Source organism: Melanaphis sacchari, unplaced genomic scaffold (assembly GCF_002803265.2).
Source record: "Melanaphis sacchari strain LSU unplaced genomic scaffold, SCAv2.0 Contig26_pilon_pilon, whole genome shotgun sequence".
NCBI classification, from domain to species: Eukaryota; Metazoa; Arthropoda; class Insecta; order Hemiptera; family Aphididae; genus Melanaphis; species Melanaphis sacchari.
In genome coordinates this window covers 2,011,516-2,039,457 of record NW_020271143.1, presented here as the reverse complement: position 1 = coordinate 2,039,457, position 27,942 = coordinate 2,011,516, and the positions used below count along the sequence as shown (strand labels likewise).

General features: G+C 30.1%; 1 protein-coding gene across 2 annotated transcripts in view; it reads right to left on the bottom strand.

The window, feature by feature from the left end:
• LOC112595295 (cytokine receptor-like) overlaps positions 1-27,736 on the bottom strand; it is a 57,009-nt gene extending 29,273 nt beyond the window's left edge. For both annotated transcript variants that reach the window (XM_025340436.1, XM_025340437.1), the window contains exon 1: positions 27,404-27,736. The gene's annotated coding sequence lies outside the window, so the exon portion shown is untranslated. The remainder of the gene's footprint in view (positions 1-27,403) is intronic.
• Positions 27,737-27,942: the final 206 nt, after the last annotated feature.

The following is a 27,942-nucleotide window of genomic DNA, read 5'->3' as shown; positions in this document are numbered from 1 at the left end:
TTATTACGTATTGCTAGAGAATATTTTCATTATTATGAATAGTTGTTGACAAAGTTATCGAGGTAATTTATGGATATCAAAAGTGTAAAGTTTTTAGTATAAGACAAATTGGAAAATAAACCTGCCTTAACTCTATGTGAAGAATAGAAAATAAAGATTTGCTCATTCGAGTTCTATAACACGCAAAATATTCATCCACAAATTAAAATTAGACAAAGTCTTTGATCTCACATCAAAAGATCTGAAAAAAGGAAGAGTTTGATGAAATCGATGTATTTGATCTGATGATGCAGTTAGGTATATTAAAAAAAGATATAAGGTAAATAGCAAGATTTCGGTGAATAGTATAAGCTATAATAACTTTAATTTAAGCATTATAAGAAATAATACACTTTAAATGTACTATATATACATAAGAAAATAATAAGAATAACTATCTATATTACTTGTTGTTATTTAATATATAAAATAATAAATATAAAATAAAATAATGGACATTATGTGTTCATCATAAAAAGGTTATTAATAATAACGTCCTTCGTTGATGATTTTAGATATCTAATGACTACTCATTATAAGTCCTTTATTTTACATACTACTATAAGCATATATTTTTAAAATAATCATTTAGACATTAAATCTAATATACGCTTTTACATTCACAACAATAATGATGAATTATGTTTTATTAGGTTGTTTTTATTGAAAAATATTATAATAATTATTTTGTACTGAAATCAAGTTATACATTTATTATTTTATTTATTTAATACTGAAAAGTATTAGTGGATTTAATTGTAAATTTAAAATCTTATATGTTTATATATTATATATTTCATAAAAGTTTAGGATTATTAACTTTAGATTGAAAAATAAAGTTACATTTTGTATTATTCTAATTAAATACATTCTTTCTCTTTATATAAAAATATTTTTAAATTATTCAAACTTAGTTTATATTTATGCCCGTATAAATTAGATCAAAGAAAGGAATTAGTATTACTACATATTTATGTACTTTATGTTAGAATTTAATTTAATCTTTTATATTGAAGGTCATTTTGATTGATAGGTTATTAAACGAATACTCTTAATGAAATTATATTTTAGACATTTAAAATTTTATTATTTTTCAAGGACGATTGTATAGAAGAATTCTGTTTATTATAATGTAACATGGAATACTTTTGTCCCTACGTTGAAAATTAAACAATGACCTCTTTGAAATTTAAAAGTGAGATATTATTAAGCATTCTAGGTTTTATTATATTTTAATTTAAAGGTTGAGTATTTTAAAATGTAAATTGTTGTATCGTCTTAAAACACAATATTATTAACTCGCTTTAAAATTAAAATATAAAAAGCCTATGAGATGCCCTAGATAATCTCACTTTAAATTTCAAAGAGGTCAATTCATTTAATTTCGTTGAAGGAGCTAACGATCTTTAGAGTATATTTATTATGTTACGAAATTTCCGACAATTATTTAGTTTTAGTTACAACAATAAATTCGAGACTAATTTTAAGAAACCGGTATATATCCATGTCCCGGCTGGGAGTTGAAAAATATCGGGACTGGGTAGTGAAAACCGGTAGTGTCCCGGCGAAATCGGGACGAATGGCAACCCTAGCCAAAAGCCTCTATTATACCTTACCTAGTTTAATATTTTTTTTTTAAATGTGAACAGATACTTAATTTATTCAAACAGTTTCTATGAACATAAAGGTTACACAGCATGAAAATATGTGAAGAAAATAACATGAAATTACTTTGTGGATTGTAGTACACATTATATGCTATTTATCAAGGAAAATAAACTTTATAATTTACATTTTAATTGAAAACCATATTTATATAAGGTCTACTTTATAATACAAATATAAGCATTTAGTATGAAATATGAATTAAAAATTATATTACTAATAATACCCAATCGTCCCAATCACATAAAAACTGGCTTCATTATTTTAAATGTAATAAAAAATAATACAATGTGTTATATCTTTTATTTGTCGTATATCTAAACTTTAAAACTTAAATAATACTTAAGATATTTAATTATTCATATCGTTTAGTCATTTCAATTTTTTTATTAAAAAACATATGAAATAAATATATTTTTAATTTTATATTCCAAATTAGAATATTTTCTCAAGAATATTAATGTTTAAAAAATTAAATTTTGAACAAGTATAATAATTGATAAATTATGAGTAGGTATTTAGGAAAAGTTTAGATGAACGAAGTAGAGTGTCACAAGAGACTTCCACAAATACTATTTTTACAACTCAGTTCATCTTACTTAAAATGTTTGAATAATAAAAAAAAAAAAAGAATTATGTTTTTCTTCAAACATTTTATTTTTATAATGAAGAACTATGTGTAAAATATCAAATAAAACATCACAAAAATAATAATAATTAGTCACAAACGAAAACAAATATTAATACACACTATACATCGTTTGTATTGAAGCATATTTTAAATAGGTACAGGTAGGCAGTAAAAATAAATTAAACATTAGAAAAATTTGTAATATGAATTAAAATTTTTTTTCGTGTTTTAAATTGTAATAGCTAACCTTAAATATTATTTTAAGAAAGAAATCAATTAACTATTTAATTTTATATCTGAATTTTTTATATTTAATTAAAAACTATTTTTAAACTGAAATCAGAAAATCCAATGAAGTAGAATTAATGCTATATTAAGGTTAGTTAAATCCAATTTTTTTCTTTTTTTTAAGAAATTTACAAACATATAAATTTATACATATACAACAAGTAAGAATGATAATAGTAGTAAAGAAAGAAATACCAAATCCAATCCTTTTAATCAAGATCGTAAATTAATTTACTTATTATCTTGGGAAAATATCTTGTATAGGCGGAATGACGAGTGAAGAAGGGGGAAAAGAAAGCGAATTATGATTTTATAAATTAAAATAATTATAAATATATTCATGAAAATTAATGGGCATTTGGTTTCTATGTAGAAAAATATAATGTTAAAATGATTAACAATAATAAATTCATAAAACAGTTCAGAAAAGTCAGAAAGTTATACGTTAAATAGTTAGTCCCTTCAATCTCAAAAAAAAATTTAAATATTACGCCTACCGTGTTTAAGAAGAAACGTTAAGATTAAAAATTATGCAATTGTTAAAATGTTCATCTAGAAATTATGACTTATAAGACTGCACATTTTGAACAATTTGAAATGTACAAAAAATAATAATATAAACATGATGAAAAAACAGATATTCTAGCGTTAGTCATTCACATTTTACAGCTTATTGGTACACTTTACTACAACAATCATAATAATACTTAGATGTCTTCCAGACGTCATTGTTGATAAACGCATATTTTCTTAAGGAACGTTCTATATTAAATCTGACTCACTGAATAGAAACGTATTATGATGATATTAAATACCTGGGTTTCAAATTTCAAATGTGTTCATATAATGCAAACATTTTATTACTAATAAAGTAATAAATATACTTGTTGCAGTATCGCATAATACATATATTATGCTTACTAACGTAATTTTTGGGCTTGTTTTATGCGTTAGTTTTATTTTCGACGAATTTATGTTATGAATATAATATACTCGTATTTATTATGTTTTTTGCTATCACGTGATAGCCGATAGAACACTGCAAGTGAACTGAAGTTATTGTACCTACACGTTAAATAAACTATAAAGATACAAGACGTTTACGAAAATACGATAGATACTACCTATACAAATTTACCACATACATAATTTAATAGTGTTTAATTTTCAGATGTTACGAATAAATTATTAACATCTGATTAATAGTATTTTATAAAAAATATTATAACAACGTATTATAATAGGTAACAGGTCTAGGTAATACCTGATTTGTTTATTCTTTTATATTTTTTATAGGATATTAAACTGAAATATTTTCAATTATTAGTCTGTAAAGGAAATAGGTACTCGTGTCACATTACATGATTAACACGGTAAGTTATTGCAATGTACATTTACTTTCTAGTTTTTACACAATTAATCTACAATAACATAAAATAATAAATATATATTATTTATTTTTTCTGAATATATAATATTCATTAATAATGTAAATATCTATAAATTGAATTTACAAATTAATTAATAACAATCAATTAACAAGAAAAATGCGGTTAATGCACGAGTAATATACTAGTAACTGTATTAAATAACTGTTTTAAACGTGAAATAGTACGCCAAACGATACTATGTTTAAACGCCTCGCGTGGTGGGCGGAGCAACCAAACGCCTGTTTGTTTAACATGGAATTGAGTTAGTAATAATTAATCACTATTATAATGTTATACAAATAAAATGTTATAATTATTATTGTTAAGATTTCTTTGAAAAATTGTGATAAATATGACTGCAGAAGGTAAGCGTGCATATTGGAATATTTCGAAATATATTTATTCTGTGTGCATTTTGGGAATTTATTATAGGCGCGGCATTTTAAATGCAGTACTTTTAATACTTAAAAAAATTTGTACAAAATATAATAATACAAAGTCTTTTAATTTATAAAATATTAGTATTATCGCTGATATTTTTTAGACAGTGATATAAATTGTCAATGTAGTGAATTGGAAGTGATGTGAATAAATTACTTTGGTAGTAAAATAGGTATAAAAATTCCATGCACAGCAACGTAAATAGAAAACTTTATGCTGTAACTTTGAAAAGGTTATTGTACGATTTTCTCAGTAATAACCCTAAGTCTAAGAAAAAACTAATAAAACAGTGAGAATGTTGCTTTTAAATTTTTTACAAAAATTAAACGCCATCACGTTATAAGCTATCCATCGTCTGGTTTGGGATGAGCGAAGCATGATGAGTTTAAAATACTCGGTGGTCTCTTTATCCTGTTCAATTTTTTTAAATCTCGAACAACTTAAAAAAATACGTTTGAACATAACAATTGTACACATTTATATTTTAAATGATCTAAAATGTATACAGAAAAAGTTGTTTATTGTTCAAACATTGGATTGAAATAACTCTTTTTGAGAATAAAATTTTCATATAATCCATTTTACTCATAAATGATATTATATATAGTGGCTGTGTAATATAGATATTACTTAATATACGGTTTAAGTAGTTTTCATATCAAAAGATAATATATCGTGAACGAAATCATAACTTAATAGGTATGTTCAAGTCATATTATCAAAATTATGTCCGATATCTACAGTATAAAAGAAAATAAATTCATATTATAAATCCAACAAAATTTACAACACGATAGAATACATAACATAGTATTAAAATTATATTATGTGCGAAAAAGTAGGAGTTTTTTAATAACACAACTACATAAGGATAAAATGTCGACGTATACACAAGAGAGGAATATAATATTTAAACCTTTAGGTTTACAGTATTTTATAGAAAGTTTTATTTTATAAATATGTACATAATATAACAAAACAAAAAATAATACAACTATTTTAGACGAAATTTATTTTTTGTTCTAAACAAAAATAATATAAATGGAATAATATTATGAAATAGGCATTTCCAGAGATATACACACATTTTTACCATTTTTATATATTAAATTACTACAACGATTTAATATTATTATTTATTACAATCCATATCGTGAGTTTTTTTGATTTAGCTAGTGTATCGAAAATGTACTATATTAATAATTTGTTACATTAATGACATCACTGAGGGATTGTTTAAGTGTTTGGGATTGTAATATTGTATATTATCAAATGCAAAACGTGTAGGTAACATAAAAAAAAAAAAAAAAACCAGTTGTATTAAATAAATGTTATTGTAGTCGCGTACACCTATAGGATTATTGTTATAATTTTATTATTATTAGGTATTATCACTACGTTGCAGGCCGCACTAAAATTTATAATTGCATTATCCGTAATTGCCCGCACCGCCACCGATGCCACTGCATATTGGGAACGGTAGTCTTTACAAAGGCAACAAGTGACGAAAGCAAAGGCCGGTCGCGGGGGTTGATTTATATAGGTCACACCGGGGGCTGCATTAGCAAGGTTGAATCCTGCACCGATGCTACTACTGCTGCAAGTATATTCCCGCCCTCGTCACTATGTATAAATAATATATATATATATATATAATTTGTATTTATGGCCAACACTGAATACAGTATACAACCACCCTCTACTGCATTGACGCCGCCGCCCCTATTACCTACTCCGTAACAACCATGTATTTGAAAATTATTATTATATAAAGATATACGCAAAATAGTGTTTCTATGTTATAACAAAATATATACAATGTATGTATAGTACAACACCCCGCGGAAAAAAACCATCCAATCGAATAAATATATTACAAATATAATATTTTAACTGACCATCAACAACTATTATTGTTATTTATTAGATATACATCATAACGACAGGAGCAAACAATGGCTTAGGCATAATATTATTAATATATTATGTGCATTATTGACAAATAATAAAATAGTACCATTGTAACAATAATTGCAATTTTGACGTAAATAGCGGTAAAATACATATATTATACATATCGGTGTAATTCAGCAATATGGGATGCCGCGATAGCAACCACAAACGAGGCAATATCGAATAAAAAAATAAAAATAACCATCGGCAATGTCGACTCGGCATAAATTAACTGCTTTTGAAATAACCATTATTATTATTACTATTATTATTATTATTATTTGTTTTATCGACCACTACGTTTTTGGAGACAAATACCGTACGAGTTTTAGTATAAAAAAAGAAAAGAGACGACAATTTTAATGGCAATAATATTATATGGTTTAATAAAATAAAAAATGGATGTGGGTGCGTACCCAAATATAGTATATATGTATGTATTGGGCATTGGTTACGAAAATATCGAAGTCAACAGGTAGTTATTGTGCACACAGGCGAAATTATACAAATGAAACAAAATTGAAATAATAACAATAAGCGAATGCACTAAAAAAAAAAAAAAAAAAAATAGTAATAAAAGACATGGTCAAAGGGCAGCAGGTGCAACGATCGTTGTCATGCTGTTGTAGACGTGCAGCGCCGAGATTACTAACAGCTACCGAGAGAGATCGACATTCCGCCGGGGAAGCCGCTCGTAAAATATTACATTATAGTGTGTGGCTGTTATACCTGGTTACCGTGTTCGTATGGTGTAAGTAATGCGGTGTTGCCAATTCACTGAGACGATTTTTAGCCCAGTTTTTTATACGACAAAATTTTAATACTTATCAATAATTATTATCAATGTTACCATTATAGTAGAGTATGAACGAAAATTACGAATTATGAAATTGCTCACTCCGAATTGTCATACTCGACGGTCGATAATAATTATAATTATTGTTATACTGTACTATGCAGAGCAATGTAAGGGTGGAGGGAATCGTGTTCCGTGTATTACATCATTATTGCGGTGCATAAAAACTTACTACGGTGCATAAAATTTGTATTTTGACTGAAAAATAAAATCACATTGCGACCGACAACAGAACGAACGGCGAAATATGATAAAAGTCGCGTAGTCAATGAAATATGAAACATAATATGAAATGTGTCAAAGAATGTAATGATTTCCGTACAAAATGTTGTTCAATGGAAGAGATTAACAAAATGTATGTTTTTGAAAGGCTATGATAATATATAATGAAAAACATTTCAATTAAAATAATACACAAAGAGATTATATTAATATATATTGTAATTATTTTTCATTTGTAACGGAGTTCACATATTAATATACATATTATGCACCTACACCGATTTTCCTTAAATACCGCGTTACCAACAATGCAGGGTTCGAAAATAACTAATGTAGCCATTGTTTACCTATTATTTACATGCTACTGCTACTCTTATATAAGTCTTTAAAATCAATAAAATATACAAGTATACAACATAAACCACTGAAATCTGATATGTTACATTATGTTACATAATAAAATGTATAAGTAATTTATTGTGTACTTATTTAGAACCGTATTTCGGTTATGAAAACTATCAGATATTTTATTATCACGCTAGTAGCACCTGCAGCGGTAGATAGATATCATACATAATACATATATTATAGCATTAATATTATAACAGTATCTAACGTTATTAATGAGTAAAAAATAATGGACTAACGAGTAGTTTAAAAAAATACAATTTGATGGAATACAACTGCAGTAAGTTCAAAGTGCAATCGAAAATTAATATTACCATTATCGTTATAATAGTAAAAAGATTAAAAATATTATAAGCTTCATTAAAAAAAAGAATTTATTGGAGGTTCATATTTCTGTGTCGTTATTCCTAGTCTAATTTAACAAAAATACTTATATAAATGGAAAGACATCATTATGGTTAATGAATTATAATATAATAAAAATATTGAAAAGTATTGATGATCAATCATTTGTAATCGAACCGTCTATACAGGTATGACAAAACGATTTGCTCAAATAAAAAGTTTTCAACATTATTCAATTATTATTTACTAAAGCATCACGTAAAAGTAAAATAAAACCGCAATACATAATTTATATCAAACATTGATGTAATTGATTATAATATAATTTCATTAGCGGACATAAAATTCATAAGTTTTAAGCAAAACTGATATAAATATGTATAATATTTAACAAAATGTATAAATATATAATATAAACAATAAAATGGAACAACACAATATTCCGATTAAACGAGATACCATAACGTACTTTATGGTGTACATTTCTAGTAAATGCAGAAATTAAAAGTGAAATGTTATAATTTTAGAGTATTAAAAGGAATTCGTATTAATTACTTGGAATAATCAAATTAAACAAATTCTCAAAAAGCAAAATTACATCATTAGATGGTTATCTAAATTCCAAAAATTCCGTATACAACTATAAAATATAAGGATGAGAAGAGCAGAATAGGATTTTCTTTAAATTATTATTCATAAAAACAGAAAAATAACCGGTAAAATAAAATAGTAGTAATATGGTATTATAACTGTACAAGGGAACATGGGGAGGAGGGCTTTTAATCTAAATAGTTCAAAATATGTAATAAATATTTGATTATCTGTTGACAATTATAATAGCTACCTTTATTGGACAGGTGAAAAAATTATTTTTAAGTAAGATTTATCGAACGCACTAATAAAAGTGAGCAAAGTAAATCACATAAAAAAACACGCATAATATCAGCTAGAGAAATAATATAATGATTAAAGTTTTTTTTCTCTAAATATTGAAGGGGTGTTAAATAACAATGAATCGACAAGGTAATATATAATAACAATAACCACAATAAAAACCGTTTATGACCTTTGAGAAAGAAAAAGCTATTTTTCATAAACATGCGTTTAATCGATTATTATTACCATACGGCTTTATATTATAAACTTTAAGAAAACAAATTTTTATTTTCATTGTTTTCGTATTTACTTACTACTTTTATAGGAAGACAAGTGTGCCGTGTAACCTGAGGCTGCACATTTTTAGTTTATATAAAGGGGTGGCACATTATTGTTTTATTACGATTAATATTAAATATTTATATTATTTATCATTGTACAAGCTACATATAAATACTAGCATCACGGACTAAGATTCGTCACATAAAACATCATTAATGGTTGGATTAAATACATTAAGACATGATCATATTAAAAAAAAAACACTTGATTATTTGCAACCAGTATAACAACGATGAACTTTTTATTATTATAATTTCGTCATTATAAAAATAGATAATACAATAATGGGAGCGCACATCGATTATGTTTATCGTTTATCATAGTGGAAATCATAATATGTGACAACGGTCATATGAGGTTAAATCTGGTGGTAATACTGTTATTATTTTATATATTCTTAAATCTATTTAATTTATAATATATTATAATTGAATGATATTTATTATGTTTAAAATTGTGTACTATACACATTAAATCAAGAGAAGCAGTAGCCCTCCTCAAAGTATACATGCATATCAATTAACCAGGTTCATCATTTTATTTATCATGTAGGATAAAAGGTTTATATGTTGCCGCTGAGTATAAAATATTCACCCTACCTAGCTAGTTCATTGGTGCGTATAATTATTTTAAATGATTTTAAAGTTATTGACATTCTTAAAATCAAAAACAATTAAAATTAACTTAAATTTTTTAATACAAAATAAATAATACTTCAATACATTTTACACTTGCTATAATTAAAATATATATTTTAATTAATTTAAGTTTTTTTAGTTTCGAAATAAAACGAAAAAAAAGTTGAAATTTTGTAATTTATGCAGACAATTGCCCTTTGGTTTGCATGGATTGTGATCTTAACTATGAATAACATAATTACGTAAACTGCTAATGCTAACTGTTTAAGTAAACTATATATTATTATATTTAATAGTTTGAAAAAAAACAATATTAATTAGAACCTCATATTACCAATAACCCAACCTAATGACGTAGCCGTGACAAATAATTAAACATTTGAAGTTAAATTTGGACAAAATTAGATAATTAAACGAAATAACGATTTTATTAATTTTGTTGTAATTTACTCGTTGGGACATAAATGTATGTTATAATTATATTTTATACAATATACAATAACATTTTCTAAGCATTTGGAATTTATTTTATGCTAATAGCTTTTTACCTATTATATTAAAGGCTATTTTTTAAATATTAATAATTATGTAAAAAATATTGAAGGCATTTTTCCAGTATTCATTAGAAACAGTTTATCACTACACAAATGTTTAATTATTTTACATTCACGCGCCACGTGCATTAATGATGTATTCTATAAAATACATCATATTTATTCATGACGCCATGGCGGCCGTCATCAACTTGACGCTGTCGAGCCAGTCGGACGAAAATGATCCCTTGTCAAAACATTCTAACCATTGATTATAGAATAGACAGATAGACAATGGTATAGGGATTTTCGGTGACTAAAATTTTATTTATAATAGCTGCCAATAGGTAGCGTTGTATGAATTAATATTATAATTTATATTATTAATACTGAGTACTGACGGCAAGTAGTAATAACATATTTTTAGACCGGTTTTTGGCAATGACAGAAAAAGCGATAAGCTTATAAATTACTTTATCGTAGATAAATGATATTTTCCGTGCATCGCAGTCATCGCACTATCACCATTCACCACAATATTGTAAAATTATTATTAATTATTTTCATATTCTGCGTTATTACGTTGTGTTGTACGCGATCAAAAAGTAATTATTTATTTTATTACGAAAAATTAATTTATTTTGCAATGCTAAGATTCAGTAAAATCTGCTTTGTAAAAAAATATTGTATTACAATTTACATTATACACTACACAAGATTTACCAAATTTTAACAATACAGCAAATTTTTATCCATATCATAGTTTTTTATAAAATAAATTAAATTATTTTAGGTTCAAATTAAAAAAAAATAAAATCGCAACAACATAAATAATACAATTAATGAAATATTATTATTATTTATAAATAAAATAATGCAGTTGTATTTTAATATTGAATAGGTACCTACATATTGAATATGTTAAATTTAGAAACTAACAATAAATCTGCATATTATGAAAAACGATTGCGAGTAAAGATAGACCAAAATTGCATTACATTGGAGTCTGGATTTAGAATTAATAAATTAATTTAGAATAATATTAAATTGTGATGTTTATTAGTTCTGAAAATAACTATTAAATGTGAGTCCTATAGAGGACAATTAATACTGCTTCTATTGTTTTATGCAAATAGGTACAATGCCAGAACAAGAAAACATTTATTTTATTTAATTAAATATGGTTTAATATTTTTAATTTTGAAAGTTTTGCTAATTTTGAAGTAGTTGAAAATAATTTTGTTTTATTAAATATTTTTCAAATTAAGAGTTGTTCAATTATGTACATTTTATGATCTATGTAGTTTGTTAATGATTCATCAAGCCATTTTTTAACTATGTTATTATTTTTTACGCGCTCAATTAGTTGAAATTTTATTTTTTTTAATGTAAATAGCTTTTATAATTGTTTTCAAAAATATTTAAAATTTTATTTACTACATTGTTTAAACTATTTGATGGTGCTTTAAGCCCATTTTCATTTTCAATTGAAGTATAATTTTTATTAAGTAGATGCAACTGTTTTTTATCATTTAAGTTTTTATTGACAAATAATTCATTTTGACAGTTGTCACAGTTAAATTTTTTCATACATTTATAACCTAAATATCCTGCAAAGTATGAAACAGAACAATCTTCCAAAGTAACACCATTATTTATATTTTCATTAATAGAATCCTCATCAGATGATATAGGAGAGAGAAAGATAAATTAGAAATACTTTCTGAGTCAGAATAAGAAGACAATGTTGAATTGTTAGAATCTATTTTATTTTGATATTTCACCGGATCAAATATTATAGGATTTTCATCTTCTATGGTTGCCTTACAATTTGTACCTTTAGATGTACATAAAGAAAAAATACTATTACTTCTTATAGAAGTCCTAATTGTTCTGGCTGTTGGATTTTTATTATAACCACCCATTTGTTGAAAAATACTAAATAGATTTTCTAATATATCCTGATTTAATCTATTAGTCATTAAAAATACAATGTTATGAGCTTTGTCTTCTTTGAAAACAAAGAGAAACAAGGAGGTTGAGTTAATTTTCCTTTTTTTAATTTTTGAAAATTTGTAAAATATTCTGGCTTTTTTTAAGAAATTGTGTACAGTACCTAATTCAGTTAATGCACATAGATATGGATTTTGGCTATATAAAGATCTGCTATTAAGACAATTGAATAAATGATTGATAAATTCAATAAAATCTGCAGTATTTAAAGAAGTGTTACTTTGAAGTTGTCCAGTTTGTATACAAGTTCGGATCGTTGCTGACATAGAATGACTCAATAATTGTGCTGCTAATTTAACATTCATTTTTTGAAAAGAATTTGGATAAATATGTGCATCTGTTTTTTGACGAGACATCTAATCTTGAGATTTTTTTTATCTAACTCATATGTTTTTTTTATGTCATCAAATGAAATTATAGGCCTATCTTCGGAAACATTTAATGATTTTAAAGTACTTTGATTGTTTGTGCCTTGATCACATACTATAATTTTTGGACACAATCCAACTTCAAATAATTTTTTAAGAACATCTTGTATTAGTTTTTTTAAAATGTTTTTGCTTACTCCAGAATGAGAAAGAAAATATACAATTGGAATTTTCCACTGAGAATAAATACCTCTGGCCATAAATTCTAGAACACAGTTGGCACTTTTATTTATCCTTCCATAATGACCCAAGTCCTCAAAACCTTCAATATAATCAAATTCTTTTGAATATTTTACAAATTCTTTTATATACATCTCATCAAAACAAACAGAGCACACTTTTTCTTTATAATCAGATGACTTAAATTTTTTTTGAAGATGACTAAAAAATAATTTACTAAAACATGGTAAAAACTTTGATTGACCAATCCAATAACAAATAGTAGATGATCCTGGTAAATTTACTTTCTAAGAACGTAAAAATTTATATGCTGCTGGAGATTTATAATATAAATTTAAAGCTAATTGTTTTTCATTTAATGTCCACGGACGACGCTTATCTCTTAATTACATAGTCACTAATCACTATTGCCTTAGAGCTTAGAGTTTATAGAAGAAAAATTATGCAAATTTATTAAATTTTTAAAATTATAACGAGTACTAAGATTATTTTTTTTTTTTAATTTTGAAATATGAACTATTTTATTATGAATTATTTTGTTTTTTTGTTGTAATTTTTGCTTTAAATTCAATTTTCTAGGAGTATCTATTTCAATTGAATCAAGTTTTCTTCTTAAATTGGGGCTAGACATGTGTATTATATTTGTTATTTTAGCTTTTTGTGTAGAAGAAAGTAAAGAAAGGGGACTTGGGAAAACTAACTCTACCATATTTGATTTTGAATGTGTATATGTTTTAGTTGGAGTCGATATTTAAATAAATTCTTGTTCAGGCTTATGATTTCCATTTAAGTTTAAAGATGTACATAGCTGTTGCTCAGATTTATTATTATAATAATAGGGAATAGCAGTGTTAGTTAAACGGTTTTTATTAGAAAAATTTGTATAACTTTCAGGTGGGAAATGCTCTTGACAAATGTACCTATTATGCAGTTTTTCGGGTTCAATCGAAAATAGAATTGTGTTTCCTATGAAGATCAATCAAATATTATTTACCCAAATTTATTATCCAAACTTCTCTTCTCTCGTCGTTTGGAAAACGATAGTCGTAAATTAGGAAACAAATTCCTCGACTTGCCACAATTCACATACTGACATTTATTGTCAGACATTTTCAGATAATTTTATACTCAAAACAATAAAAATTATTTTTTGTATTAAAGACTGATCACATAGATCACAGTAAGAGTTGGTAACCCAAAAATTGTCTCTCACAAACAAGAAACGACTAAACAGTAAACACTAAACAGCAGTCAATTGGATATCGGTCATCGGATATGCGATAACGAATTATGAAATAATATATTCTATTTTTAGAACGACAACTATTGTACCTTCGCTCTTCCTCACCATACTATGGTAGTGGTACCACCACCTAGAATCTGGACACCCTCCGCTTTGCTTACCTACCTATGAGAGAGTACACCACCTTTGCATCATTTCTACACTAGCGCTTACTTACCGGTTGCATCATAAACTAACCACTTCACTAGCGCGTTTAGCGGTTGCATCATTTTCTGCACTAGCGTTCCATAGTGGCTGCATCATATGAATGGTCACCAAATATTAACATTACATTGCCTATCTGTCTATTCTATAATCAATGGTTCTAACATAATAATAAGAGTCCAACCTCGACACACAAGCAAAAATACGCGTGTTGTTCGACCCTACCCAGATTCGGGGATACTGATGGCGCGGGTTCCCCGTCGTGCGTATATAACTCCAGCAAGATAAAGTTTCAAGAAAAAATAAATAATGATACAAACGCACGCGCGAGGATGCTCAATTGGCGCTGGGAAGGATCGATATATAGGACGTTATACCGTCATCCCGCGGGTAAAATATATAAATGCCTTAATGTACAAATGAATAAATGATACATTACACACAAACACAAGTACATGACATCATTTTACGGCCAGTGGTTAGAATTTATTTTTTCCAACTGCTAATACTCATCCACACTAAAGGCACAACTATAAAAAATACGCAAATGAATTCTTTAACACATATCGATATTAGACGCTTACACTTTACGAACATCCGGGACCACCAGGAGGTCTTTCTCGTGGTATAATAATATAATTAATAGGTACATGGGTAGTCAATTCTACAGCGGAAGCGACTTGCATTCCGAACTCTTAAGCCCCGGGTCGTTTCCAGTAGCGGACACTGCGAACTGATGTAATAATAAACGTAGCATGAAGTTAAGTACTTTAAATGCCGTAAACAAATCGTACATTCAGATACGATACAATTAAATTGTCATATAAACGCATACAAAATAAAGAAGAATAATATCAATTATTTACAAATAGGATGATTTTGCTATTCTACTGCAAAACATATATACTTTAACCTAACCTACTTAACGCAATAGAATTCAATATACATAAGGTTTACAATCCAAGGAAATATATATGTGGATAGTGTATATCATTGAATCCTCTACGCAGGGTACTTACTCGCCAAAAAGGCGTATAAATGTATAATAGAACCGTCCCTATAGGATTTGACGACCTTCACGTAGAACCCCCGCGTAGCTGGGACTCGAACGTATAGAGATTTCAATCACAAAAGCTGTCTTTTTAGTGACTTTCATTACAATGAACATATTTTCTAACCGAGAAAGGCATACATAATATACTCCTAGACGGTAGGTTCACGAACCCATCACTTGCTGATAACAAAAAATGGAGATACAATGAACGACGGTAACGACACACTTTTTTGTGCTACAATACATTGTTGTATATATCAGGACACAAAAGGCAAAAATTAATTGATTAAGGTTTATTTCAAAAATTTCGGATTAAAAATGTATGCACAACTCGACAACAATTCATGACATTTCAACGTCTGCATTACTAAAAATGGTCATAAATGTAATAGGTAGTAGATACTATATATAACTATCTAAAAGTAAAATAATTATCTACTCTTAAATTATTAATGATAAATAATATAAATACGACGAAAACCTAAATATTTGATGCTCTGGTAGTTTGGTCACTTTTAATACACTTTAATAGACTGTACTCGTAGTTGAATTTATTTCGAGAATATTTGAATAAATAAATCCTATAATTCCGAAACAAATTTTCGTCGTTTGTTTCAAATAACTCTCGTCCCCATTTAACTCAAGTCAGAGCTAGGTGCGGGTATTATACAATCAGGAAAATGCCGATAGCAGTATAAACATGTACATAAATAATATATTTAATATAAATTATGTAATACGCGTAATTTGTTATACTAATTAACATATTGTTATAATGATATAATTAAATTAAATAATATAGTGAATTATTAATGTGTTCGTCACACGATGACAAAACCGTGAAAAATTCATATTAAATAAAAAACAAAAAAAGTTACTGGCAATACTATATAGGTAATTTGATATCGCCATGAATAATGGACTATGATTGATAGCGGCGAGCTATAACAGTAGCGTGCTAGACTGCTATCTATAACACAATATTCTTAATACTATACAGTATACACGGTCACTGTAATCAACAGTTTTGAAAATCACTTTCTTGACCTTTTTTTATTTTATTTTTATTTATTTTGTATTCGCGCTGATTTTAAAACTCACGCCACATTCAACTAAAAATAAAAACTTTTTACGCGTCACGATTTCGACGTTAGGCAACTGAGGTTCATTTATTGCGATTAATTTTCATACACATCGGATTGTCAATATGTCAAATATGTAATATTTAGACGTGGGCGTGCCACAAATGCATTTCCAAAGATTCGTGTTGACCGTAAAGAAAAGGTAAGGTATCCTACACCCCCGACAAAATACTATACAGTCGCACACGAAAATGTAAAAACCCCGATAAACGCAAAACACGTTCGTGCGTATAATAACACAATAACGTGATATAAAGAGACTTGAGTGCGTTTTATTATTTTAGTAAAATGTTATCTACATTTTTATCGATAGTGTAGTTATCGATCATCATAACGTATAGTCACACGTACTGCCCCGTCGACAGGAAAACGATATTATTGTGCCAATATCCAACTTTATTGAGCAGATAGGTACACACACGCACATCGTAATTCAATACGTACGTACTACCTACACAATGTATAGCGTACGCGTTGGCTGTTCAGAAATCGTTGTGATAATACGCGCGGCGATATACAACACACCGACCGAAAACCGATGACGGTTAGATCGCACGCTTTATTACCGCCGCTGCTACTACTACTACTACTTCTGCAGCTATCCGACGAGAGCCATACTTCACCGCCACCACTGCCGCCGCAACAACATCGTATTATAATAGTAATAATGATGACGATGATGATAATAATGTTGCGACGGTGCACGACGGGTAACGCCGCGACGTACACAATATATTAATAATAATAATAATAATAATAATTATAATTATAACAATAATAATAATAATATAATATACAAATAGGTAATAATAATAATAATATTATATACAAATAGGTAATAATAATAATAATATTATATAATAACGCGGACAAACGGGTATACGACGCGCGCGTGGAATCGATATCGCGCAAAGTCAAACAACACACACACACACACGCGAGCACGCACCCACACATTCGCAGCGCGAACGAGCGCGGCACCCCGTCGACCGCCTGCCTACTCGACGGTAAGTATATAGCAACCCGGACCCGGTGAGCATCCCGACAACCCGAGACCCCGCCGATCAACCGCCGCGGGCGACAACGATGACAACGACACGACGACGACGACTTGACCGACGGCGACAAGGAGGAGGAAGACGACGACGACGACGACGACGACGGAAAGGTACATAATATAATAATTATTTATGATATTAAATTATGAAACGCGCCACCGCGACAGCAAACGGTAGAGAGGGGAACCTCGCGCGGCGGTGCCGAAGTCACGCACATCACACGTATCGTACACACACGTACGTACGCGGTACACGTGTATTATCAACTATTGTATTCAGCACACTACCCGTGAGCCAAACACCAGAACACTACTAAGGGTAGAGAGCTTCGTGACATTTTAATGTTATTTTAATTTATCGATGTGTGCGGTTTTAACACCGCCAGAAACGCTCAAAAATCCACACCTCAACCCCTTCTCTTTTTCGCCGGACCACCACCGTCGCCGACAAATAAAATAGTAGGTATACGTTCTATAATTATAACAATAGTCGGTTTATTGTATTATTATTATTATTATTATTATTATTATTTTAATTAAACTGTAGGCCGTATTAAATCCGTAGTCGTCGTCGTCGTCGTCGTCGTTAGCCGTACCGAGACGAATTTGTTACGAGCCGCTCGACAGTGCTCCTCCTCCCGCGCAATGTTGCACTCGAGTAAATATTATTTATAATTTTTGTATGTACAACCACCGACAAGAGGTACCTGCAGTTTTAATCGATGTAGCGAAATTGCAGGTGTTTTTGTTCGCATAAAAGCGGAACACTACAGGTCGTGAGGTTTATAAAATCGCACAAATTTATTTTTTTTCCTTATAATTATATTGAAATTATTGACGTCTCCGTCCGCCGACCGGGCGGCGGCGGCGGCGGCTGCCGTCGATACACCGGTTGCAGGCGAACGAGCTGCAGCAGTAATATACACTGCGCTGCACCGCCGACGTCATGACTACAATAACAATATCGTTAATCGGTATTATAATTAATAATAATTAATAACTATGCACGTCAGGTGCTAGTGAATTCGCCCCCTCACCAATACGTACCCTACCTACTCAATTGCCTACCGTTCGTAAAATCGTCGGTAATACCAATAATAATATTATTAAAAATACCTCTAGACCGGACGCGAATGTGTAGTGCTTGCGGGGCCAGCGCTGGCAGATTCGGCCTTTTTGATCGGGAAGATGTGGGGGAAGAGGGCCGCTACGTCGGCAGCGATCCCGGCCGACCGGGGTAAGTGCTTGCGAAATGAAATGGAAAAAGGGGGCGCCATCTCGCCCGCGCATCGAATCGCAGACCGCTGACCGTCGTACCCCGCAACGCACCACCCAGCGACTATACATACACACCGGCGTCGGTTTGCCGTCACCCACGGGTCGGCGGCGAGCCGAGCGTCATGTGACTGCGGCTGGCACGTGCCCTGTGTTGCCACTATCAATAAAATACGTAACGAGTAGCTCGTAGCCCACACACGCTATACAACGACGCTAATCGAAATAGTATTATATGCTATATACGAGAAAAAAATATATAATAATAATAAAAATTTTAAAAAATGCGACGGATCAGAAAAGCGCATCCGTGCACTTGACACACACAGTCTGTTTAGGGTTGGTCGAGTACAGCAATATGATTTACATAATTGCACACGCACTACCGACAGGTACATCACAACGGCGCTGTGTGTGTAATCTTATATGCCTGTATACGAAATTCGCGCATTATTATATGCACACCTGCAACGCCGCGGTATGGCAATAATTTAAGCAACAATAAAACTGCAACAACAATGATATGTCGGTATAATATCTATAATGACCGACCGCGACTCCGTCGAAACTGCAGATTTGTTATATTGTTATCGTACACAATGATATACAGGTACCGCCGCCACAGATCATATAATGCTCACACCATGCCGCCCCCCATAGTGTAATGAATACCTATATGAGCTGCACCGGCGATTTGTGAACGGCAAGTACACACACGTTGTAGGGGAAAAACGGACAACCACACACACATACAACACTGCTGCTTTACTATAATATAGATACCCCGCCGCACCCTCCATAAAACCACGTTTGGCGGGAACTAAAATTGATCTCAGTTCACGCACGGACACGTAGAATTGAAAAAAACACATATTCACACTATAATACCATACATTCCTACAAGTGGCTGCAACTCGTGACGATCACCAAAATTCGTTTATTTTCGATTGACCGTACTACAAAACTGAAATAAGTGTTTGAAATAAATGAAACTCAATCCCTCGGAAACACATGAAAAAAAAAAATATAATTGGATAAAAACGACGTATAAATTACCAAAAGCCATTATTAACCCACTTTCTCCAAAGACGTATATATATAAGAAGAACAATGAGTTTCGGCGTTTATAGAGAATCACAAATGGACCATTTTTACAGGCAAAACGAACCTTTTTAACATCCCATTGTGTAAAGCTGGATCGATGGTAATAAATAATCTGAAAAATATTTTTATTCTTGCACAATTAATTGAACATCCAAACATGTGCTATGTGAATCTCACATGTGCGGGCGTAACAAATTGAATTTTAAAAAAAGGTTCTGAGGTAGGTACCTATATACAGATTATATACAAGCGAAATCGGTTGGGCGATCAAACCGTATAGTCGTATATTACGGTGCTTGTCTATAGTGAATCGAAAACTATAAGGAGTTTTAAAAAATTACAAAGATTTACGATTTACGCCTCTTCTCCAACATAACAAGTTTTTTTTTATTATAAAAGCAAAAATTTCTCCGGTAACAATAACACACATTACTTCTAACCGATACTTATATACGTACAACATGTGCATCTTAAGATTAAAATCTGGGTCGAATAAAATATTTTTAACGCTCCCCAATATATTTGTATTATCGTACATGAAATCTAAGGGACGAAGTACCCAAGGTACGCCACCACACCCACACATTAGTATTATAGGCACTGTTCGCATAATCGCGTATCATATCAAAACCCTAAGAAATCACTTAAACAGCCAATGCATCAATAATTGAAAAGAACCTGTGTCACAATTGAATTTATGACGACGACGACACATGTCGATTACTACAATAATAATCATAATAATATACGTTTATAACTATACAACAACCTCGCGTGAAAACATTTCCCACCGAGCAAAAGACTGTGGCATTTCTCGTTCGTAATCGTTTTTAGGACGCACGTAGTAGTATTATTGTTTCACCGAAACCGAGATAACAATAATGGTTATTACTTAATACTCATTATCATCTACGTTCGATTGGCGGCTGTACGTTTTCATATTCTTTCCATGTTGTTTATTTTTGCTGTGCCCGAGCAGCGAGTTAACGCGTTTCAAAATAAAATACATCACGTACGATAGATACATAAAAAAAAAAAATATTACAACGCCAGCATTCGCCGTCCGTCTTTGTTTATCCTACATACACAACAATATTATAATATTATATTATTATACACCAGTACGGAAATAATTCTCAGAATTAATAATATCCATTATCATCTACTTATCAGTTTTAGATGAAAAACGCTGTTTGTACAAGTACAATAAATGATGGGCATATTTTTTTACGTTGTTGAGGTGTTTTTTTTTTTACGCACTTGAAAATGGATCCATTCGCAGTTCCAATACGCACAACTTTGAAAGCTTCGTTGCAGCTATAAAACTTATAGATTTTGTATAATAATATTCATGGCTCATAAAACTCTTGAATCCTGTTTTCGCCAATAACGTTTTCTTTAATTAATTAATTGTTCGTTATAATTCTCAATCAAGATTTTCCGTAACAATTATGAATGCGTATTTTTTTTATGTTATTCATACTTTGCGTAAGATAAAAAAAATAAAACAGAAAATACAAAATTACTACGATGTATAACTTTAGTGTTGCAGTTGAGGTCAATGAGAGATCAATGAGGGGGAGATCCAGGAGATAATCATATATTTATAGTCATAACAATTTAAAACGGTTAGAAATCAATAAAATAATGATGAATATAAAATATATTGTAAAATGTATGTGAAAATGTGGCTTGCATGAATTAAGATACGCCTATTTATCAGTCAAAATGATGAAAGTGATCTGTTTAGGTTTATTGAATAATAATGAAAAAAATTTGTTAGTGATAATAATAATAATTAATTGTTTGTAACTATTTTACCATAATATATCTAGCAATAGTAATTGTAAATGCGGCGACGCAGCCATGGAGATATGGGTTTACGGTGAGATTTAAAATTCCACCCTCTTCCATGACTATTTAAATATTATTTTAAACGTTTTTAAATACCCGTACGTTTTGTATCTTATACTACATCATTGTCGTACAAAATTCGATGAAATGATAACAATTATATTATGTACATTATTAATTTTGCGAAGGTATAATATTAGTTGCCGGTTGGTTAACCACAAGAAAATAGGTATGATAATAATACAGTCGAGATGTATCCGCACCACGTACATTCGACGTGTTCTCTATATGTCCGGTGACTGCCAGTTGCCACAATAAGGGTTTAACTAACTTCAATCATCGGTATAAAACATTTCACTTTTAATCTCGAATGCTAGTTATCTTGAATAGATAGATAAACCATTATGTTCTATACGTAAACACGTTTTCAATTCAAATAGAAATAAAAATAATGGAAAAAAAATGCCACTCATTCGAAACACATGTGGTGTTTTTAAACTAGTATTTATATGTTCTCTTTGAATGCGTTTTATTTTCCTCCCGGTCAGCCAGGTCGCATAAATTCATTTTTGACGTGCACACACGAAATATGCATGACAACTATATTAAATAATAATAGTAATAACTAACAGTCAAGAATATTGTTTTCAATCCTTTTGTGCGTTTCGGTTACCCGGAAATACGCTGTAATATGCTTCAATATTACATAATGTCTGGAAAAAATCGAAAACATGAATTTTTGTAAAAGAATAAAATATGGCCATGTACTCTACGATTGGTTTCGTATACTAGCGTTTATGTATATATTTTTATGATCAACTGTCATTATAAAATATAAGGGTATTTACTGATAAACAATTATTAATGAATATTCAATTGTAATGTTTTGACGTTTTGAGAAATATGACGTTTCAATATTGAGAATTCTGCTGTGGATATCTATCAGTATTTAATAACCGAAATTATTAAATTAATATATTTTATATAATTTATAATATGATATTATGATATATATTATATGTATATACAATATACATAGATGATGTTTTAATAGTAGGTATCTGAAATCGTTAAGGTTTCTCGGAATACTATTTTAATATCTATTGCTTGTGTAAAAGCAAATTTGTTGAATAATTGAATTTCATCGGAGAACTGTTATTGTATTATATTTTTTTGAAGATTCATAGAACGACAGGAAAGTTTTGATACTTAATGAATATTTTTAGTACGAAAAATTTCAATGGGATCGTTGACTAAACTATAGAACTCAGATACACCCTTTGTTCAAAAACTGGACAAATTGTATTTGACTATTGCAATAATAAAACAATAGAATTGCAAAATATTTTTTGATTTTATATTTTATTTAAACTTAGAATATTGAACATGAAATGGCTTTATGCTTTTTTTTTTTTTTTTGTTATAAAATATTTTTATCATACAATTTATAAAACAGTTTACAATAATATGCTTAGTGATGTATTTTTTTTCTATTATATGGTCGTTGAAGATATCTGGAGTGAAGAGGTCACCCATTGGAGGCGCTTTGTAATATTTAATTAAAATTTAGATTTTCGACGAATTAACACAATATCATAAAATTATTAGTGTTCCATTTTCAGTTTCATTAACATAATATTATGTAATCTCTTCACGACACATTTTCATAAAACATTTTATATTACGCTCCGGTTCACAAACGCGTTTTATCGATACTCAATTACGGATTTTACATTTAAGACCAGCGATAATAAAGACCTACGATTTTCTGAACACGGTGGTTGGTATTGTAGTGTATAAAAAAAAGCACATTTTCGGTTAGCGGTCAGAAACCCCATAGAGAGCGTGACACAAACAAAGGTCGATTGTAAACGCATAGTACGCCACGAGAGAAACACCTGATACAAATTACACGACCTACCCAAAGTTGTTTTTTGTTGAGATTTGAAAATACTTTTTTGAAATGTTTGAAAAAGCAGTTAAAACACAGATTGTTTGTCGTATCGATGCATTGAATTAATTCATGTTAGTCGTAATATTTAATTTTCACGAAAAAAAATGTTTCTCATAAATCATTATTATCGATCATTGAAATTTTTAAAATATTCATTCATTTTATTAACAATAATGTAGGTATTATATAAATATATAATATTATAATAATATGATAATATATACCATGTATCCCTTTATGTGTTGTCCCGTATTACATTTTACAATATATCAAATTTACATTCAATAGAATCTATTTTCTGTTGTTAGCTATAATATTAGAATGGATTTTTTTATTATTAAAGTTAAATGTATGAATTATTTGATTATTATTTATGCTTAAGAGTTAGCTTTTTCTGATATTTTAATTAGTAAGTTAGGTATGCGAAATTTTAACTTGTAATATTTACAACACAATTTTATTTAAAAATTAAATCAACAAAAAAAATCTAAAGCTTAATCACAGAATATATTCTTATCTTTAATTTTAATAGTAGAAAAAATCACTCCAATATTAAAATTAACAATACAAAATAGGTTATACTGAACGCAAATTTGCTATATTGTATGCTTCCAAGACGGAGATAACATATACGGGTACATCGTCCTCCTAAGGAATTCAAATGAAGTATATATCCAATACAGACAATAGCAATCTTACTCTATGACGAGATTTAATCGAACTATATAGTGAAGTGTTTCCCTGACTGTTACGTGACTACTCATATGCCATGAAAGTCGATATTTTTTATCAGAGAAGCTAAGAAAATTTGATTAAAGCAATACTTACAAATAAGTCGGAAAGCACACATTAAATGTAAAAGGGTCTATATTGTTGTGGACTTTCAATTTTACCGGAAGGTTATACGTACTTTTTACAGAGAAAAAAAAATTAAATTTCAAGAAAAACTAAAGAAATTAGGTACCACTGTACCAATGTATAATATAAATGGTGTTTTAGACCATTTTCTGTTCTTGTAGTATTCATACTATTTTTACTACACGTATAAAATTTAATTTTTTTTTAATTAGCATGAGACAAACCGTAAAACCGAGTTTATAGACACCGTAAAACTGATGAATATAAAATTTTTGTATATATATTATCGATTATAATAGGGTGCGCAGTAAATTATAACTTTCATAGTAATAAATTATAGTAATATTTCTCACATATATACGGTATAGAATATATTATCAAATGTATGCTTGATGATAAGACTTAAAAATATGTACCTATGATGGTTTATATGAATACAAATTATTGTGTGTTAAATAACAGGATATAAAAAATAATAATAATTACAAACTATATTTCATAGATTACCACAGCGAGGTTGTTTTGATGTAAATAATCTTACCTGTGAAACGATGCATAGTTGGGCCTAAATATTTTAGAACGGCAAGTATAAGTATGAAATAATAATAATTAGCTACAATCAATAATATTAATATCGTCACGATATTATTAAGTAGATGATGGCGACGCGTTAGTGCGTGACGTAATTGAACTCGTGTGTGTGTGTGTGTGTGTGTGTGTGTGTGTGTGTGTGTGTGTGTGTACGATGACTAAATGAATGCGCAGTACGAACGAATGGTGCGTGAATAGTAGAAACTTATAAGTTTTAAGTTAGATATAACTTATATAATAATGATAAATTATTACAGTAATAACAACAACAAACGAACGGACGATACGAAATCGTCTTGAATCGTAAACGGCAACGGAAACGGCAACGGTGACTTGTGGGAAAACAATTTAAAGAAAACAACAGCAATTATTGAAACCAATAGATCGGAAAACGCGAAGCCTTAGACGATGGTGAAAAACCATTGATACAGGCAACTACGATGACGATGGCGTTTATAATTTCTATCGCGTTTTTTTGGCATGAAAAATCGTCCACGCGTTTTTTTACCTACGCACGTACATTTTTTGTGCTTTTTTTATTTTTTTTTATTAGGAAAAATTGTTATTACTTAACGCGCACGTCCGGGGGGAGGAAGAAGAAAAAAATGATTTTTCTGGCGACGGACGTCAACCACCACTCACCAGCCCCGGCGCGTTTTGCGATCAAAATCTTACGACGGCAATAATAATGGTACATATTATTTTATGCACAATGCACATTTTACTATCGCGTCCGTAGCAATAGTAATAATAATGACGATAATAATAAAAATAATAATATGTAACAACGATTTATGCACGCGCAGAAAACGCGGGTGGCGGGTCAGTCAGTCGTGTTTTGATGTTTATTCCTACTCCAACACCACCGGCACCCCCACCTCCTGTCTACTCCTCGTCCACCTACTTTCCTCCGACGTTGCCAAATCGCATTACCATATGCGGCGCCACGGACGGCCGTCGTCGCGATTTTTACGACGTCCACAGCGACGCCGGCAACATTGCGCTGACCATATTATTATAAATATAATAATAATAATAATAATAATAGTAATAATAATAATAATAATAGTAGTAATAGTAATACTACTACGAGTCGTCGTCCACCGCGATTACACGACGCGGTACTACTACGGCGGTGACGGCCAGTCGGCGATGAGAGTTGTAGTTGTCGGGGCCGGCTCGACACGGCGTTTCTCGGTAATGCCGCCAGACCCGTCGTCATCGTCTCTAGCGCGTTCGCTCTCTTCCGCTCGCTCCGTCGGTACAAAATACATTTTTTTTTTTTTCACCGACAGCCGACCGTTTGCGAATCTCGGAGATTGAGAAAAATATTTCCGGTCGCGTTATGCCGGGCGGCACAAACAACGGCGATAATAATATCACGTGTCCGCGCGCATTAAACTTAATGGTATATATATACATGTACACTGAAACTGCGTGTAGGTAGTGGCAAAACATCATAATAATATACGTAACACGCGCGCCTGACCTCCGCAGCAGGATAAACTGACCGATCTCTAACGGGTACCGTGGAATAAAATAAAATATACGATTTCGATATTATCACGATAAATAGGGAAATTACGATATTACTTTGCATAATCATATCACCTATCCTATTTATATGCCCACGACGCGCTGTTACGATACAGTTTGTCGCGTATACGCACACGGTAAGTGAGCACTGCAATTGTACCTCCTCCTACTCGGCGGTATAAATCAAATTATGATTATTACCGTCTGTGTTATAACCTGTTAATAATGATATGATAAACTTACCTGAAGATAATATTGTCTTCGTAGTCGTTAATTCGTTTCCGGTTCTTTGGCTTTACGGTTTGGCGGCAAACGATAATGTTCTCTGTATTTCGGGCCGCTTCGGTCGAGTGTAAACAATATATAATACAATATATTACTTTACAACACCGCGATCCACAATCTCAAGTGTATAGGTAATGCTTTACTGTAAGTATATATTTTACCGACAATTTATTGTTGTTATTATATAATATAGTTTAGTGAATAGTTATTGAAATCGGCAATTAGATAGGTAATAAATAAATAAATAAACGAATAAATAAATAAATAAATAAAAAATCTTGACAACTCCGGAGAAATATCGAAAAAAAAAAAAGCAAAACGGTTTAAATTCGATAAAAAAAAAAAAAAATGAATGTCAAACGGGTTTTAAAAAAAGAAAAAAAAAATTCAAAATGAGACGATGACAAGACGTATCGTGGATTGGATAGACGAATGCGTAGGTAAGATGCTAGACGCGACGACGATACGATGTAAATGTACTCATCGCGAGAGCCGAG